Here is an 8,977-nt window from a genome sequence, read left to right on the forward strand (position 1 = left end):
TGCACGATAACAGACTCCACGGTGCCTTTTGCTACAAATGTTGCACATGGGAGCTGTGTCTCGGGAAGAACTTGAAGTAGTTGAGGAGCCCATGTTTTGCTTTTTCAGAAATTTCTTCTTCGAAAAGAAGCCTTGTCTTTTGTTGCCTTTCCATTCGGTTGTTGGCTTAGCTTGTCTAGCTATGTTAGCCTCTGATATGATGGTCCGGTCAAGCACCCCGATGTAGGTCTCCAACTTCAGGACATTCACTCTCTCTAGGATGTCACTTCGGAGCCCACCTTCAAAATGCCTTGCCTTCTTATAATCAGTGTCAATTACATGTGGTGCGAACTTGGCCAACTCAGTAAATTTGGCCTCATACTCAGCAACAGTCATGCTGTTTTGCTTGAGTTCCATGAACTCTGCCACTTTCCTATCCCGGACACACTGCGGGAAGTACTTGTCATAGAAGATTTCTAAAAATTTCACCCAATCAACATCTCTGTGGTTTTCCCTCATCGACATCCACCATCTTCTCGCTTCATCTTCTAGCATAAAAGTGGCTAAAAGCACTTTCTGTGTATCCGAGCACGGAAATACTTCAAACAGTTTTTCGATCCCAAGTACCCAAGCTTCGGCTTTTAGAGGATCTAGTCCGCCATGGAACTGTGGTGGTTTCATTTTCTTGAATTCCTTGGTGAGAGCTATTATCCGGTCATCGTTTTGATTATCTGGCACGGGTGGTGCCGGAGGTGGAGGCGGCGGATGTGGTTGTTGCCACTGTTGTTGCCACTCCTGCTGCTGTCTCAAAGCTTTTGCCATTTCTTGGATCAATTTTTCCATTCTGTCCAGTCTGGCAGTAGAGGATTCCTCTAACTCATCACCTCTGGTTCTCACCATCTGATTAAACTTGCATTATATTTCATACAAAAGATACACAAGTATGCATACACTAAGAAGCACATATTTCCAGATAATTTACAATGCAAGTAGTTCACAACTTACACATATAATTATTCCTAACCAAACATTTAAGCATATAATCAATGCTTCCAAACTCGTACTTATCACATGAATACACCCTAGGTCTTATCTAGATGCTTATTGCTCTTTTTGGACAAGTGTGTGAGTTATTAACTCGTACTCTGATACCACTCTGTCACGACCCGAACCCGCCCCCATGGGTTAAGGACGTAACCGGCCAGTAATCCTAAGATTACCTACGGCCTCAAACCAAAACAGACTTAAGACATTAGAGTAAAGGGGGCCAAAAGGGAAGCAAAATTTAAAAACTTTGTCCATAGAGTCGTGTCTTTGGCCCATTCAGGTTTCCATTCTTGTCAAAATGGCCTTCGGCCCATTCATTTATGTCAAAACGGCCTTCGGCCCCTCCATTTATGTCAAAATGGCCTTCGGCCCATTCATTTACGTCAAAACGGCCTTCGGCCCACTCATTCATGTCAGAACGACCTTCGGTCCATTCATATAGGTCAAAAACGACCTTCGGTCCGCTCATTTTCATCAAAACGACCTTTGGTCCATTCATTTACATCAAAACGACCTTCGGTGCATTCATTTACATCAAAACGACCTTCGGTGCATTCATTTACATCAAAACGACCTTCGGTCCATTCATTTACATCAAAACGACCTTTGGTCCATTCATTGATTCCTGTCAGACTTTTGTCCACAATCCCAATTAACAACTCATAAAGTTTATAAGGGAATAACAATTGGACATTGACAAGCTTTCAAATATTGATATTACTCACAGTGATTGGCTTGTGGATTTGCCCTGGAGCTTGACCCTACACATTTCATGAACACAAAAGGGTCACTAACAGTTCAATCCGTTCTTTAATTCACATATTCCTCTTTAGGCTTTATTCCTATCTCATTAACCTCATTTACAATGTTTAACACATGCCTAAGAGTGTTTACAAGTGAAAGAGAACGGAAAACAGAACACAAAATGCAAAAACAGGATTTCAGAAAATAGGGTCCCCGCTCGAGCGTGGACTTACCTGCTCGAGCGGACCCTTAGGTCTGCGAAAGTACTAGCTGCCTTCAATTCCAACTCGAGCGTGAACTCGGCCGTTCGAGCGGACTGCCTGTCTACATAGCTCCCCGCTCGAGCGTCAACTTCCCCGCTCGAGCGGGAACCATGTCTGCAGAAAATGCTGGGAGCTCGATTTCTCCGCTCGAGCGGCACTTCACCCGCTCGAGCGGACATCGAAAATCTGGGTTTTCCATATTGAGTTCTTGAGCTTCATCTCGACATTCAAAGGCTCTAAATGCATGATTTCAGTCCAAACTTCACATAATCATGTATTAAGATGGTACAAACATAGAATTACAACATATTGAAGCTCAATTTCATAATTTATCTACATGCATGGCTCATTTTCCACCAACTCATTACCAATGTAACCATTTCATGCATTCAAAGCTTCTACTTCCATGGATTGTACATGCATGTGACATATAACCTTCATTCTCATCTCATATGATGAAAAGATGGTCAAATACATGGATTTCAACCAAAATTGCAACATGAGTCATGTAACTCAAGCTCAAATATGCAAATTCAAAACAATACATACATGTATGCATATATAGTCTTCAAATTCATCAAAACCAACTCCTTTCATGTTCTAGATCACAAATTAATCTTCAATTCACGAAATCACAACTCAAATTCATGGGTTAGGGGTTGGTTACTCACCTAGGAGCTTTAATCTTCCAAACTCTAGTCAATTCTTGAGTTAAATCTTCAAATTCCCAAGCTAGAGCCAAAAATTGCTCAAGTCTCTTCCTTTCTCTCTCTATAGCCGGCCTCTCTCTCACTCTCACTTGTCTAACTCAGATTTTGAGTTTTAAGAGAGCTAAAGGAGAGTGCAATGCAAATATACAACAAGCCCCACTAACAAATATTTTAATATAAAATAATGGGGTACTTAATTTATCAATTTAATCAGTTTAAATTGACCAGAATCAATTTTCAATTAAATTTCACCGTAGGCTTTAAAAATTATGCCAATCACAATGGCGTAATCAATTTCGGGTTCTGTGGCCGATAAGGCCCTCAATTTAATGTCCAAAGCTGATTATTCAAACAGATATTCCTACAGCGAACAGATAAAACTTCAAAATCACATATATTCACATAATGGCACATAAAATCATGACAAACGCATAACCATACTCAATTTAAGGACCAATTTGCATACTACGGAACAGGGGTATCACAACCGAGCTTCCATGTTTTTTTTTTCTTTTATTTTCTAAAACATTACTAATGTTGCAAATCTGCAAATCTTTGTAGATCTTCTAACCAAATCGATCTCAGGTCTCTCTATTTTCTCTCTCTTCTCTGTGTTTCACCGAGCTTCCATGTTTTTTTTTTCTTTTATTTTCTAAAACATTGCTAATGTTGCAAATCTGCAGATCTTTGTAGATCTTCTAACCAAATCAATCTCAGGTCTCTCTCTCTCTCTCTCCTCTTTTCTCTGTGTTTCACTGAGCTTCCATGGTTTTTTTTTTCTTTCTAAAACAACAAATCTGTTGCAAATCTGTAGATCTTTTGCAAATTTTTTAACCAAATCGATCTCAAGTCTTTCTCTCTTTTCCCTCTCTCTCTTTCTCTTCTCTCTCGCTCTCTATTTCACAGAGAGCTTGAGCTTCCATTTTTTTTATATCTACTACTTGAGCTTCACAGAGAGCAAATTTGCATATCTACTATTTTTTTTATTATATATAAATATTGTTGGTGGTTTTTGCAGATTTGTTGTAGATCTGTGCTAGATCCTTTGTAAATTTGTTTGTGTTTTTTTTTTTTTAAAGAACATATAACTGTTATTCTTCATTTTAAATCTGCAAATCTTGTACTTTTTGTTATTGTGATTCTTTATTTTGCTTTTAATTTCTGGATGTTGAGTGGGGTAAATTGCATATTAGCAATTACAATTATTTTGTTTCCTTCCCTCGTTCTGGATCTTCAATGGGGTAAATCTGTTTCAAAATAATATGAGTTTACTACCTCAAAGAAATGAGTGAATTGCCCAATGAATTATTGTAGTAATTCTAGCACCACTTAGCCCCTACTTCCATGCATTAGATGTTTTAGTTGTTTTGGTTCCTAAATGTAATTATCAGACACTAGATTTAGTGGATTTTAATGATATTGTTGCCTGAAGCTAATTTGGATTTAGTGGATTTTAATGAATGGATAAAAATACCAGATTTAAACACTGGATTTAGTTTCCAGAATGTCCTAGTTGCCTGAAGCTAATTATCAAACACTAGATTATTTTAGTGAATTGATAAAAATACTGAAGCTAATTTGAATTTTTGTAAAATCAAACATGAATCATAAACACACAGCACCCATACACACAGAGAATACACAATGGCATTTAGGCCATTAGTTCCTGTAGACGTGCCTGAACGTCCCGGGGCTCCGCGCGCGAATGGGGCATCGAAATCCCGTTTTGTTCATTGGGCTTACTACAGTTCGGACTCAAATGTCACGGTTCTGAATCTAATCTCGCAAAGTGCAATGCAAGACCGATGAATCACCAAAGAGTCCAAATTCGGCAAATCATTTTAGAAAAATGATTTTATAAAGAAGTGCCAAACATGACTGCTTTGCCAGATACAGAATCGCCACCTAAATGTTTTTGTTTTGGAAAATTTAGGAAACCCTGACTCGTGCCTAAGGCCACGTGTCTGTCATCACCAAAGTTGTTTCGGCTCGGGAACTTGGGTACGAGAGGGGAAGGTCATACAATAAGCACCCCCGCTCCCCCGATCAAAGATTGGCCTGTACTAAGTATGATATTTTGTTTTTGAAAACATATGCGTTCTTATTCCGGTGTATTAGCCTAGAATTACTATGTGATGCGCACAACATACAATATAGACTAGATCGCCTAAGTCGAAACAAAACATCTCATGTTTGTTTAAAAATGGTTTGAAGGTGCTACTCGCAAGTAGGCTAAGACGTGGATTTGCCACCCTCAAGTGGGCTTTAGAAAACATGATTTTGCCACCTCAAGTAGGCTTAAAACTCGCATTTTGATGAATTGTTCCAATTCAGATAATCCAACCTTCACCCACAGGCATTCAAGCAGTTTGACACTTAAAGCAATTAGCCTCATGGCAAGAATGCTATCATGGCAACACTAACACACATGCAGTATGCTAAAGTGTAAAAACTTACCTAGTACTCTGAGTCAAAACAAAAGCTAGTTAGTAATCAATGCATGATCCTAGCTATGTTAACAATGGCTAATGCAACACATGCGAAATGCAACTAGAAATAGGCTCGGCTATTCTAAGATGTCATGTGAATGCTACACTTGATACATGTATTCAAATTGTAATTGAAATACAATGCAATTAGTATGATGCACTAAGCCCGGTGCATGTAATACAGATGAATGGATGCACGCATGCAAAACATAAGATATGCTAATTGAAAATGCCCTAAAACTAACCATCGAAAGCGGTTAAGTAAAAGGGAGAAATAAATGGTGGTTGGAAGACATGCACACACACACGCACCCTTATTACAACATTCGCCCTCTCTACGGAGGGTCCGAATAATAAGCTAACTAGCTAATCTAAGCTAAGCTACTTAACTAATCTAATAATCTAATTAGACTAATTATTACACAACCAAATTGAATAACTAGTTACAACTAATTATTACAACAATTAACTAATTAACAAATTAATTAATTAAATAACAAATTCAATGCTAACTAACAAGTAAAGCACTAAATTAAACTACTTCAGCTCTGTTTGAAGATGTTGATTATGCATGCTCGCAATTGGTTTCTCGCCCCAAAAAGCTCTCCGGTTGCTCTCTTGAGGCTCTGTTTGCAGGGTGTCTTCAAGAACTCGCTGCTGGAACTTACCAAAACAGTGCTGAGGAGTGCACTAGTGGCCTGCTGACCATGAATGGTTGCTACCGACCCTCTTGCCGACCAAGGATGCACACTACCGACCACAGATGAAGAGGTGCTAGCCAACAATAAGAAGGTGCCGCCACTGGTGTGCTGTGACACCAAGCTGCAATAGAGCACAAAACAGGGGAAATGGAGGGTCTTCCAAGGGTATGTATGTACCTTATCCCTCTATATCATCTCAAAACATCAAGGGAGAGGCACCATTGGATCCAAGACCATCAATCACGCATCTCGATGCATGATGGCTAAAGATCCAACATGTACAAATTCAATAAATGCAATGCAAACAAGACTCTAAATTTGCTACCTCATCATGGATGATCAAAGGCAACGGAGACCGAGAATCGAGGCACGTTTCATCACTTCAAGTATGAAACGTCCCTCGTTTCTCATGTTTGGCCTAACACCTATTCCAAACACAATGCAACACAAGCATGGCATACACAATGTGACTCAAGCATGCAAACATGCAATGTAACAAAACAAGCATGCAAACAACATGTAAGGGACAAACATGCAAACATGCAATGCAACATGAACAACCTAACAAGGCTAATGGCATGCACAATGCACAATGCTAAGAACAACATGGCCCGCTCAATGCAATGTGACATGATCAACTTAACAAAGCTAATGATATGCAAACAATGCTAATGCAACATGAGCATGCAAACACAATGCAATGCAAACATGCAACAACATGCAAAGATGGATTTAAACCAAAATGGGCAGACCTCAGCCATGCCCAAATCAACGGCTATTGATGCTAAAATTAAGGCACATGAAGCATATACAAGCATGCATACATAATGCATTGGCCAACCAAGTAGGCCTAAGAGCACAACCCTCAAGAAGGCTCAAGGAGTGACAAATGCAGAAGTGTAACAACACTACATGCACTGAAATAAGGTAAGAAATGATGTCAAATCATTCAAACAAAGCAAGCATGACATGCAAAGGTCCTTAAAGCATTAAAGCTAACAAAGAGGACTACAAAGGAGGCATGCAATACATGGCAAATATGCATGAACCAAACATGGACAGAGCTTAAATAGGTCAAGACAATGACCAAAACATGCTAAGATGGAGGCTCAAAGGTCAAGGCATGCAAGCATACATGCTAGGCCATAAGTAAGGCAACAATGCACAACCCTTAGAGGCATTCAAAGCATAAAAGAAATGGGAACATAGCAATGCTATAAGCTCTGAAATAGAGTATTAAATGATGCCAAATCATCTAAATAGCTCAAAGATAGCATGCATGAGTCAACAAAACACAAAGCTAGTCAAAGCTTTTACACTACAAGCATGCATGACAAGTATCATTCGACCAAGAAACCTCAAAATAGAGCTAAAACATGTTAAAACATGAGTGAAAACTTGCTGGACATGGCCAAAATGAGCTAGAATAATAGGCTAAAGAGACAAGCATGTTAGACTAGCAAGGGAAAAATACACTACAAGTGTATGAGCCACTCAAGAGACAACAAACTAGCCAAAAATAGGGTCATGTTAGACCTAAAAACTCACAAAAACCAGCTCACACCATGCTTCAAGATTATATAGATGCATGCTCATTTGATAGGCAAATAATACAAGCAAACAAAAACAAAAAGAGAGGGGGTCACCCCCTCTGATTTGAGGCCTCAAAACCACATGCTTACCACTAAAAATCCACTAGATTTCAATGGTTAAAAGGCCAGGTAAGGACTAACTCAAAGGCCTTAAGGCATGGTACAAAACAAGGCCAAACAAGGCAAACAAGAGGGTAGAACACCCTCAACACAAAAAAGGCCTTAAAAAACCCTCAAAAACACTTAAAAATAGAACTTTTTTCAGTTGAAAGTAAGGCCTAAAACAATATGCAAGGATGGCCAAAATGGGATACAAAGAAAAGCTTAAATGGGGCAAATACTCACCCTTGAAACACAACTTAGAAACCAGCAATCTCAGGGGCCAAAAACCAACTTTCAGAGCTTAAACAACACTCCCAAGAACCTCAGCTCAAAGATGGTGGTGTATGGCTATGTGTTGTAGTGCAAAAGTGAGAGGAAAACACACTTTGGGACACTATTCAATACAATATAGAGAGAGAGAGAGTGAGAAATATATAGAGAGAGAGATATTTCCTCTCCAAAAATGCTGAACCTCTACTGGAGAGGAAGAGCCTCTTCTTATATAGAAGAAAGCAATGCAAAGCTTGTTCAACAAGCTTGGCAAGGGCTTCATCCCTCCATACACGTGTATGAAGGAGGGATGAGTGGAAACCAGCTGGCTCAAAAAATCTGGAGTGAAATCTGCTGAGACAAAGTGTTTTGCCGGCCATCAGTGGTGGTCGGAAGTGCCTCATTGATGGCCGGCAGGCTTCATCAATGGCAGGCAGGGAGAAAACCATGGCCGGTAAGGCCAAAATGTGGTCGGCAGTGCCTCACAAGAAGCATGAAGAAATGGCCAACACATGGTCCAAAAATAAGACAGAAAGAAAACAAGGTTTGGAAAGCTCAAACCTATGACGTTCCACTGCGAAAGTCGAGTACTCAACGAGCAATCGAACTTGTGGCTAGATATACTTGCAAGCACAACTAAGTCTTGAGGACGGTCAAAAATGGGGTGTCTACAGTTCCTTTATTAAGAACTGTTATGCATGTCTAGTCTTAGACTTTATTATTGAAGACTTTTAAAATTTGTGATTTATTTTCACACCATGGTATTAAGGCAACAACAACAACAGTACACAATGATCTCCCCATTAATGATAATGATGTTGTTGAAGTTGGTAGTGGAAACAGTGGTCCATGGCCTCAGGCAAATGAGGCTCTTTTTATTACCCTCATAGACAAGAAGGTCAAAACCAGGAGTAGTAAAATAACTGGGACATTCACTAAACAAGCTTGGGACAGGTTGAGAGATCAAATGAACGCAAAAACCCAATACCAGTATAACACACACTAGCTTCGGAACAAATACAATGAGCTACATATTATGTTCAACAAATTTACAGCATTACTGAAGCATACTGGTGTTGG

The 8,977-nt window shown here is 39.5% G+C and overlaps 1 long non-coding RNA gene across 1 annotated transcript; it reads left to right on the forward strand.

Moving 5' to 3' along the window:
- Positions 1-3,229: 3,229 nt before the first annotated feature.
- Positions 3,230-3,783, forward strand: LOC145801700 (uncharacterized). Its single transcript, XR_014343348.1, has 3 exons — positions 3,230-3,328; positions 3,427-3,460; positions 3,558-3,783. It is a non-coding gene; the product is annotated as an uncharacterized LOC145801700 (long non-coding RNA).
- Positions 3,784-8,977: the final 5,194 nt, after the last annotated feature.

This window comes from Camellia sinensis, chromosome 10 (assembly GCF_055761805.1).
Source record: "Camellia sinensis isolate YWXY chromosome 10, ASM5576180v1, whole genome shotgun sequence".
NCBI classification, from domain to species: Eukaryota; Viridiplantae; Streptophyta; class Magnoliopsida; order Ericales; family Theaceae; genus Camellia; species Camellia sinensis.